Source organism: Lutjanus erythropterus, chromosome 2 (assembly GCF_056507025.1).
Source record: "Lutjanus erythropterus isolate fLutEry1 chromosome 2, fLutEry1.hap2, whole genome shotgun sequence".
Taxonomy (NCBI): Eukaryota; Metazoa; Chordata; class Actinopteri; order Lutjaniformes; family Lutjanidae; genus Lutjanus; species Lutjanus erythropterus.
Window position 1 is genome coordinate 8,697,842 of NC_139318.1, and position 9,374 is coordinate 8,707,215.

The following is a 9,374-nucleotide window of genomic DNA, read 5'->3' on the forward strand; positions in this document are numbered from 1 at the left end:
CCCAAGTCAAGAATTTTGAGTCCTAAACAACTCATAATGTGCTCTTTACCAAATGCAATTTCAATTTCAACAACAGAACCTCATCTTACCGTTCCATGAGCAACTTCAAATATCAAATGAAGTTGGAAGTTGTTACATCTCCGTCTGTAATTTCCATTTGTGTTTTTTTGTTAACCACTGCATCGTTTTTGTATGCAAACTAAATTATCTGTGGTATCATTTTCACTACTTGGAGCTCAGGGATGTAATGATAGTTCTTCGTGAATATCTCCAGCAACTTGATTGGATGCTGTTGGAGCAAACAAAGTGGATCTGGGAAGGTACAGCATTAGCATCGGCTGATTCAGGAAATGAATTGATTCGTAGATTCACACTTTTCAGATCACTTACTTTTTAATCTTTGGCCATCGGGAAAGGTATCAAGTAAAGTCAAAAGGCTCAAGTCCAAGTGAAGTCACAAGTCACTGGTGTTAAAGTCCATGTCGAGTTGCTTTTTTTTTTCTTTTTTTAAATCTTATCAAGTTAAATCTAATTAAATCTGCTGGTTGTACTGGGCAGCTTCCAGGTGTGAATGTGTGAGTGTGCACAGAGCGTGACTGAAAAACAGTCAGTGATACTTCCCTAAACAAACTGCTTCATGCAGCTCTGCTTCCTGCTTTGTAAACCTCGTGCATCACCAGCACATTTAGAGCGACAGCAGACTTTAAACGGGAGTTTAGCTGCCTTTAAAGACAGTTTGATTGAGCTACAGCCTTAGCGGTGTACGTCTGATCTATGACTTATGCCTATAGAGAGGAAGAACAGCACACTGTGTTTCTGTCAAACTGAGACATTGTTTTTCATTTTTGTAAAATTAATTACCTTAATTACTGTATGAAAGATTAATAGGTGAGTTGACTGAATGCTGGCTAAATGCCTAGCAACTGTTGCTATGCCTGCTATTATTATTTAAAACCTGCTCTCTGACCAGTGGAGTAATCTGAAATGCCCTGAGCGCCCGTGTTAAACTCCACTCACTTTGACTGATGAGACGTCTCTCTGTGGGCGTGTACAGACTGCGCTTGATTGACATCTGCCTCACTCTTTTGTTTTGTTAAACCTTTAGGGAGGAGACTGAAACTACCTTCAAGTGTGTCTAAGGCCTTTAATCATGCCCCGTTCAATCAATGCTCCAGTCACATCTTCTTCTTTTTTTTGAGTGTGTCTGTTCTTGGTGTTACAGCTGTTTACAGTCTGACAAAATAATCTGAACTTAAAGGGAAAATTCTGTAATTTTCCATGGATTTGTGTCTAAGTAAGTAATGGGGACAACAAATGTTGAAATTGATTTTAACCAGAAAACGACCTTTTATTGCTTTCGCCAAAGCCACCAGACTCTATTTAAAGAAACAACAATTTCAACCTCTGTACTTCATTCAAACTCAATAGAAACAAAATAAAACTCACCAAAACCTTCTTGGTTCATCTTTCCACCATTCCAGCTGTTTCTAGCTGTTACTTTTGAGATGAAACCCCACATTTTCTTGACTGTTCCAATGGCTCTGCTTTTGTTCTTGACCTGCTTTGTATGAAAATATAAGTAAAAAGCATGGGGCTAAACAACATACCAACAATCTGTATGTGTCTGTAGAAAACTTCACTACAAAATAAAGTGATAATATCGTTTTTCTTTTAGTTTTGTTTGTTGTTTACTTACTTGAATATATTGTAACCCTTAAATCTAACCCAACCCTATTTAGCAGCCCTACATAAACATTTAATAAATGTATTTAATGTATTTGTCAGCAACTATAATAATGACTTGTAAATGGAGGTTGGTGTATGAACAGATAATTAATGACAATAAAGTAAACATAAAAGATGTGGCATGAAAATATATTACTTCCAAATGTCATTTTATCTGTTCACAATTACATTATTATGTACTATAAAGCGTTTATTATGTTTATTCTGCTCATAAATAGGCAAATCTGTAAAATCTAATGCAATCAAATAAAACTCCTCTGCCATAAAATCCATTTTTATAATGATAATATTCAGTTTTGATATGCACCGTCAGAAAGATATTCATCTAACTGGGCTATATGTTTATTATTGAGGTTGCACTGGTGTTGAACTTGACCACATTGTATGAAGTGTCTCCAAAGTTTTTGGGAGGAAACACATCTAAATATAAAGCAGTCCAGTGTGACATCACCACTGACTGTGACCTCAATAATAAACATTGTCTATTAGTTTAAATTAACTCACAAAGTTTCAACAAAAACTGGACATTTTAAACTTCATAAGGTCAAATATGTGGCAGAGCTGTTGCACTGGATCGTGTGTGTCTGTGTATCTGAACAACCTCATTAAAGTGACATTTTGCAATTCTTCACATTATAAACTAAAAAATAACTTTGTCTCTTAAAATAATGAGGAACATTTTCACAGTGATTGAAGTTGAAGATTTTCAGAATTTCACATTATTTTATTTTCAGATTTTCACAAGTTATTTTCAGAATGTTTCTCATTATTCTGAGAGACACTCAATATTTTGAGATAGGGGAGACCTGGGGCAATTGTAACATTATTTATATTTTCCTTAACAGCTAAACCAGTGTTTCTCAGAGATTTTACACCACATACAACCTCAGAAAATATCAAACTCTACAAGTACCACCTTAATGTACAATTTGATGCTAAAAGATGCTGTGGATACTTCACTGATTAAGCAGCCATTAGCGACTGTTGTGCTCGGTTTGCTTCACTTCATTTTCAGCATGACTACTCAAAATATTCTCCTCCTTATCTGCAGTTCTTTTCAGTATAGTTCCTGTTTGGGGCTACGATTGCAGTGTTTTTCATTCATATTGTTCATGAAATGTTAAGAAGCTACAGCCAGGAGCCAGTTAGCTTAGTTTAGCTTAAAGACGGGAAACAGTTAGCCTGGCTCTGTCCGAGAGTGAAACAAAATCCACCTACCAGCACCTTTAAAGCTCAGTAATCAACATGTTATATCTGGTTTGTTTAATCAATACAAGTGTAAAAATGACAAGTTGTGTTTTTTATGGGTGATTATGTATTGGAGTATCCAATTTAAAGGGATGTCTGCACCAAAAAGTGCATTCGAAAAATTCAAAACCCATGTCTCTTCGCAAAAATTAAAAAACAAATAAGGAACTATTTCCTTTCTGTGGAGGAGTAACCTGTTCATAATTTTAGGAAAGCGACAGTGATTTTGAAGCGAAAAGAGAAAAGACATCTCTGCAACTGATGTCCCCAAAACTCAGATCGACTCAGACTGATCAGCTGGCAGTTGTCTGTCAATGCAAAGTTAAGCCAGTTATTCTAAAAATAAAAACCCACTGCTCTGAAACACACACACTCAGGAGTTTGAGGTCAGTGACTGGCTGTCTTATTGCCTGCCAGACTCACTTAACATGCTCAACTTAACCTTTATAAACATCTACTCCTTCTTAAAGATTATTAATGATTTTTTATGACTCATAAACAGACACTTACTCTTGCAGCAAAATTCTGCATTAATTTGAATTCTTATTAACGTGAAATGGGCAAATAAAGGAGCAAAAATGTCAAAGAAGGACACTGCAGTTGTAGTTTTGTTACCAGACAAGCAAGTATTTCAACTTGACATCTTTCCTTGATCTTTGATGACATGTCATTTTATGAGTTATTACAGTAAATATATTACAGATTTCTCCTTTAAACAAATGTGTGCTTGCAACAATCTGAACACATGTTAAAAGTGGGAAATATAGACAAGGGCTATAGATTATTAACATGAATTTGAATTGTGTGGTCAGATATGTAAAATATCAGCTGTCCCACAAAAGCTCATTTGCATGAAGTCATCTGTTCACACGTTGTCAGGACACAGAACAAGATATATGTACCATACTGTGTGCATATATTTGCCCCTGCATGCAGAAATATTATGAAATGGACCACAATGACATCATGACACCTGAGATCTCTCTTACGTGTTGGGGAGGTCATTCGGACATTGTGAGGCCTGATGTGTGTCGACACACACACGCACACACACACAAAGAGCATTCTGTGCTCCCTTGGGCTGTGGCGGAGGGGTGGGGGGATGAAACAGAGGCTGAAGATGCTCTGTGGCTCACTGCAGAGGAGGTGGAAGTGTAGTCCAAGGAGGAGTTCACTCAGAGTTCAGTTTCGTCGTCATGCTCCCCTCTGCTCCTGCCTCAAGGCTGTCCACACACACATATACACACACACACACAGACCTACAACAGAGATCCTTTTCTCCCCCCTTTGTTTCTTCGTCAGTGAGTTTAACTCATCCTGCCTGCCTGCAGCCTGCACATCGACACTGAGAACAGACCAGACCGAGAGGTTTCAAGCAGCCAATACCTGAGTTTTAACAATGACTTCAGATTCTGTATGATCACTGATGGCCTCCAATCTGACCTTTTAAATATTCTGTTGCAAAATAACTGAATAATGATTTAAACGTATGTTCATCTTCTTTGTACTGGTATTTTAGCTCAATTTCTAACCCTATCATGAAGGGTTTCCATGTGAATGCCACACATAAAGATTAAGCTGACGTTCTTCCTCAGTCCGTTTTAAGCATTTTTTCCAGTGGTGCACTCCTGCCCCCTTGAGGCTGAAGACAGGCACTGATGAGGGCAGGGTTTCATCAATTTGTGCCAAGATACAAATCCAGGAGATCAAACTTGCTTGAATGGCAGCACTGTTGCAGCTGTTTAGACGTACCGCTCGACTGAACAGAGACAGGTCCATTTAGTATCACCCTGTCTCTAAGACAGTGTGTTATCAGGACAAAGCAATCACGACTGCTGCCGGCTGCTCTAGGATCTACTGACAAAAAATCCCCCTAATATTTTGGCTGCGCGTCCCTCAGGGCCTCCACACTGTTCTTAAAACAAAGATCCTTTTCATTTTCTTAACCTTTGAAACAAGGGTTTTAAAGTACTTCTTTCACCTCCAAAATGACATTAGTTTTTGTCAGTGAAGTGTTTCTTGTTTCTTAGCATTGTGAAACAAATATTACTGTGGTGAAAACAGTACAGGATTGCGCAAATGAGTTGAAACTCGCACTGGAATTGTATTTTGTTCAGAGTGGGTGTCTCTCTGTACAGTATGTTGCATCGTGTGTGAGATGCTCTCATTTAATTTGTATGGAGAGCCAAAGCATTCAGAATTAAATAAGACATTATAACTACAACCGAAGTAACAGCCAATCATAACTGACTCTTCCTCGTTTGTCTTGATTGACAGATATAGTCTGTGATGAAAAGTGGCCTTATGAAATAAAATAGTCACTGGGAAATAAAGTTTTTTGGAATAAATATGTCTTGTAAAAGAGGATATTCTTAAATGAAAACTGTTAGAATGAGTTTCAAAATTATGGACGCCCATTTCTGCTACTGTCTGTGACTTATTCATCGTAAAGTGGTATAAAGTGGTATACAGAGCAAACTAACTAATAAGGCAGAGTGCTGCAGCGGATACTTGTGATGGCAGCAGGGTGAACAGGCTGTGGCCGGGGTGGTTATTTTGTCTTTTAGTATCCTCTGGGTTCTCTGCAGGCATCGTCTCTCCCTGATATCTCTGACGCTGCTCTGGGCAGTTTTAATGACCTGCTGTAGAGTCCACCTGTCCATGGCCGTGTTCATCCCATGCCTGTTCTCACTTGCTTCACCTAACTTCCACTGATGTAGACAGAAATCGTGCATCTTTCTTAGAAACTCAGCTGCTCTGTTTTGCTGAGGTTAAGCTGCAGGCTGTTTTCTTTGCTCCACTCTGATTTCCTCCTGATATGGAGTCTCATCATTGTTTGAAATCCAGACGATGACGGTGGCGTCATTAAAGAACTTGTAATCTTCATGATAGGCTTCTCTCCATGTTGGAGGCTGTAGTTGTGGGTGTACAACATTAACAGGAGGGGGCTGAGCACACAGCCCTGGGGGGCTCCAGTATGTGATGAAAAGGACATTTTAATGAGCAACTTAACTAAACAACTTAAAAACATACTCATAATAATGAGTTAGTATCACTCACTGCACACAAGCTATTCCAGGAAGCTTTAAGAAGTATAATAATAATAATAATAATAATAATAATAATAATAATAATAATAATAATAATAATAATATGAAAAAGCTAATTAAAATAAATGACTATAACTAAGAATGACTGGTCTAAAATCCAATATGTATATTATTAACGTGTTGAGTCTAGAGTTGCTGAGTCCACACAGAATAAGGAAGCTGTTTTATGGCCTCAGCATGTGTTGAATTTTTTATGCTCACATGTAGTCCTATATATGATGAAGGGCTGAGGAGGGACTGAATGCAACATTTATCCTTACTAACCTTGGTTTTTTGCTTACCCAGTTAAGACTGATAGGTGGGAACAAATATAGATAATATGTAAACACATCCTTTAATAAAGTAGAAGTACAGATACTTGTGTACCAAAAGACTCTGGTAAAAGTAGAAGTACAGCAACTTCTTTACTCGAGTAAAAGTGAAAAACTGCACAAAATGTACATGGACATTTTTCCTGACTGTTTCTGTACAAAGCTAACTGAACTCTGTCTGCCTTGTATTGTTACATCTTTGATGTTGTTCTTGTCTTAAGTCATTTAATTGGTCTTGTTACGCCTTATAATGACATTTCTGTAGTTTTTGTCTTGTTACATCTTTTACATCACCTTCACTGTATGACAACATTTGTGTTGTTTTTGTCTTGGTACATCTGAGTATGTCTTTTACTTCATTTTAGTCTGTTGTGTCTTTAACACAATCATTAATCATTTATGTTATTTTCATCTTGCTATGTCTTTGTTTCTGAAATTTTTCAGGCTTTTATGCCTTTATTGACAGGACAGCTGAGGTGAAGGCAGGAACGGGGGAGAGACAGACAGAGAGAGAGAGAGAGAGAGAGAGAGAGAGAGAGAGAGAGAGAGAGTGTGTGTGTGTGTGTGTGTGTGAGTCGAATGCACAGCTGCTGCAGAGGACTCACAAGCTTCAGTACGTGGAGCGAACGACTGAGTAATTGGGTGTGAATGCTGCAAGCAGTCAAACCCAATGTTCTTCTACTACCAAAAAAGTTTATTATTATTATTATTCCACTGCGTTTTTTGATCTTCAATAACTTCAACATACTTCAACCGATTCAAACCATTCAAAATTCAACTTATTCAGATTCATTAGGACATTATCAGAAACTTTCAGATTTTCCATAACATTCGTACCTTCCGAAATATTCAACTTTGAAATTCCCATTCCTATTAAATCCCATTAAAAAAAAAACTTTGGCACCTATCTAGTTCCACAAACTTCAACCGATTCAAACCATTCGAAACGTTCAGCTGAATTAGGACACGCCGGCTATGTCTTTTCAAAGCCGTAACATTCATACTTTCCCAGATATTCCAGTTTTTTTCCAGACAGTTTTCCCATTGAAAATGAATTCTGGAATCTTCAAAAGTCTCAAAATTTCACCTTTTTTCAAATGCTTTTCTAGTTATTTTTATTATTCAAGCGTTTCTTTTATTGGTATTTTATAGCCTTATATGAGATATATGGCCTCATGCAAAAAGCGTCTTAGGAATAATTTGTTAATAATTTGTTATTTTTGTTTGCATCCACAATTTCCTCTAATTTATCTGAGGTCAGAAGAAGTTTTATGAGCGGTGGGGAGCATTGTTATCTAGCATTGTTGTCTGACACAAGGAAAGTAAAGTTTAAAAAAACTGAATATTTTTAATATATGTTCTAAAATATTAACCTGTGGTAGACATGACATGATCAAGTGCCCTCTATGGTGCCCTTCCAGTGAAGAAAGCTTGGTGCAGTGCCATGTACGCTTTTATTACAGCTGTGTATAGCTGTTGTACTTTAAGTCACATTATATTACACTTTTAATCTAAACCAGGGATTGGAACTATTTCACCATAAATGCATCACAACTTTCCGTGTGCTGGTGCCCCAACTCATGGAGCTGGTGCCCTTTTTGCCCCGGCCCCTCAGAAAGTCTGAATCTGCCACTGTAGTTGTACTTTAGGTCACATAATAAAACTATTTAAATGAGGGTTTGGAACTATAAAATGCATAAATAAATGCAGCATGGTTTTTGACATGGTGGTGCCCTACAGCTGGTGCCCTTCTTATATTTTTGCTCCTGCTCCTCAGATAGCCACCAATGGCTTGTCCCTTTGTGCTCCTCACAAAGCAAATTATACAAATGCATAAATAAATAATAACACATTAAAATTATGCATATGTAACAAAGTATATAATAAATAGAGCATGAAACAACAACAAAAATAATATAAATATATATTAAAAAATAAGAGGTGAAAGCAATAAATTAATGTAATGAGAGACAAATAATAATATTTTTAAAATGCTAAGAATAAAACAAAACGGAATAACAAACCTTCAATAAATAAATGAATGAATAAATAAATAATGACAGATATTAGAAAAGATCAGTTCATTTGACTTTTGGGAGGGTGCATTAAACAGATTATTGTAATACTCTAAATACTTGTTGAAATTTCCAAATAAAATGTAAACTGCCAACACATGCACACACGCACGCACGTGCGCCAGCAGTAGTCATGGAAACAGAATGATGGGCAGGTATATAAAGGCCTGCAGCTCATTGTAATGTCCCCTTTTCACTTGGATTTTGGCGACTTGACCTGTTGAGCTGCTGCAAACCCGAACAGTGGAAAGATCCCAAACCCTGCTGGAGAATCTCTCTCAGAAGGACTCAACCGGAAAGCGGATCTTGTTGGAAAAACCCAACTCTTGGATTTATTGGATTATTGTGGACAACTGCAGAGCCTGAAGATGGCCCCTGGAGGACCACCGTTGGACGACGAGGGACACCTGCTGCGCTGGGAGGACGCACAAGACATTGAAGGTAGCTAAGACAGATTTTATTTGATTGTTTTACTTCTAACTTCTTCATTGATGCAGACATTTAAAACCACTGCAAGCTTTATCAGTGATTTGTTGAATTTTAAGGTAAAATGTTATGTTATTAGGCCTGTTGAATTTGGTGAAAACAGACTTTCCATCGACGATTTCTTGGTGTAAAATGATGATTTATGGATGGAATGTCCCAAGTATCCCGGGACAGGTGTAGAGTGTGGTAATAATTACTATGGTTGTTTGAAAACATGATTATTTTGGTTTGAAGGCACAAAATTGTCAATCGTTTGCATCGAAAATAGAGAAATAAAGATGGCGACTGGATCGATTTTTATAAAATATTAAAAATTGTTTTACTTGCGTTCCATGGAGACGATGTTTGGCATGAAGGAACTGAACTTTTTCATTGTGAAGCCCTGTGTTGATAATAAA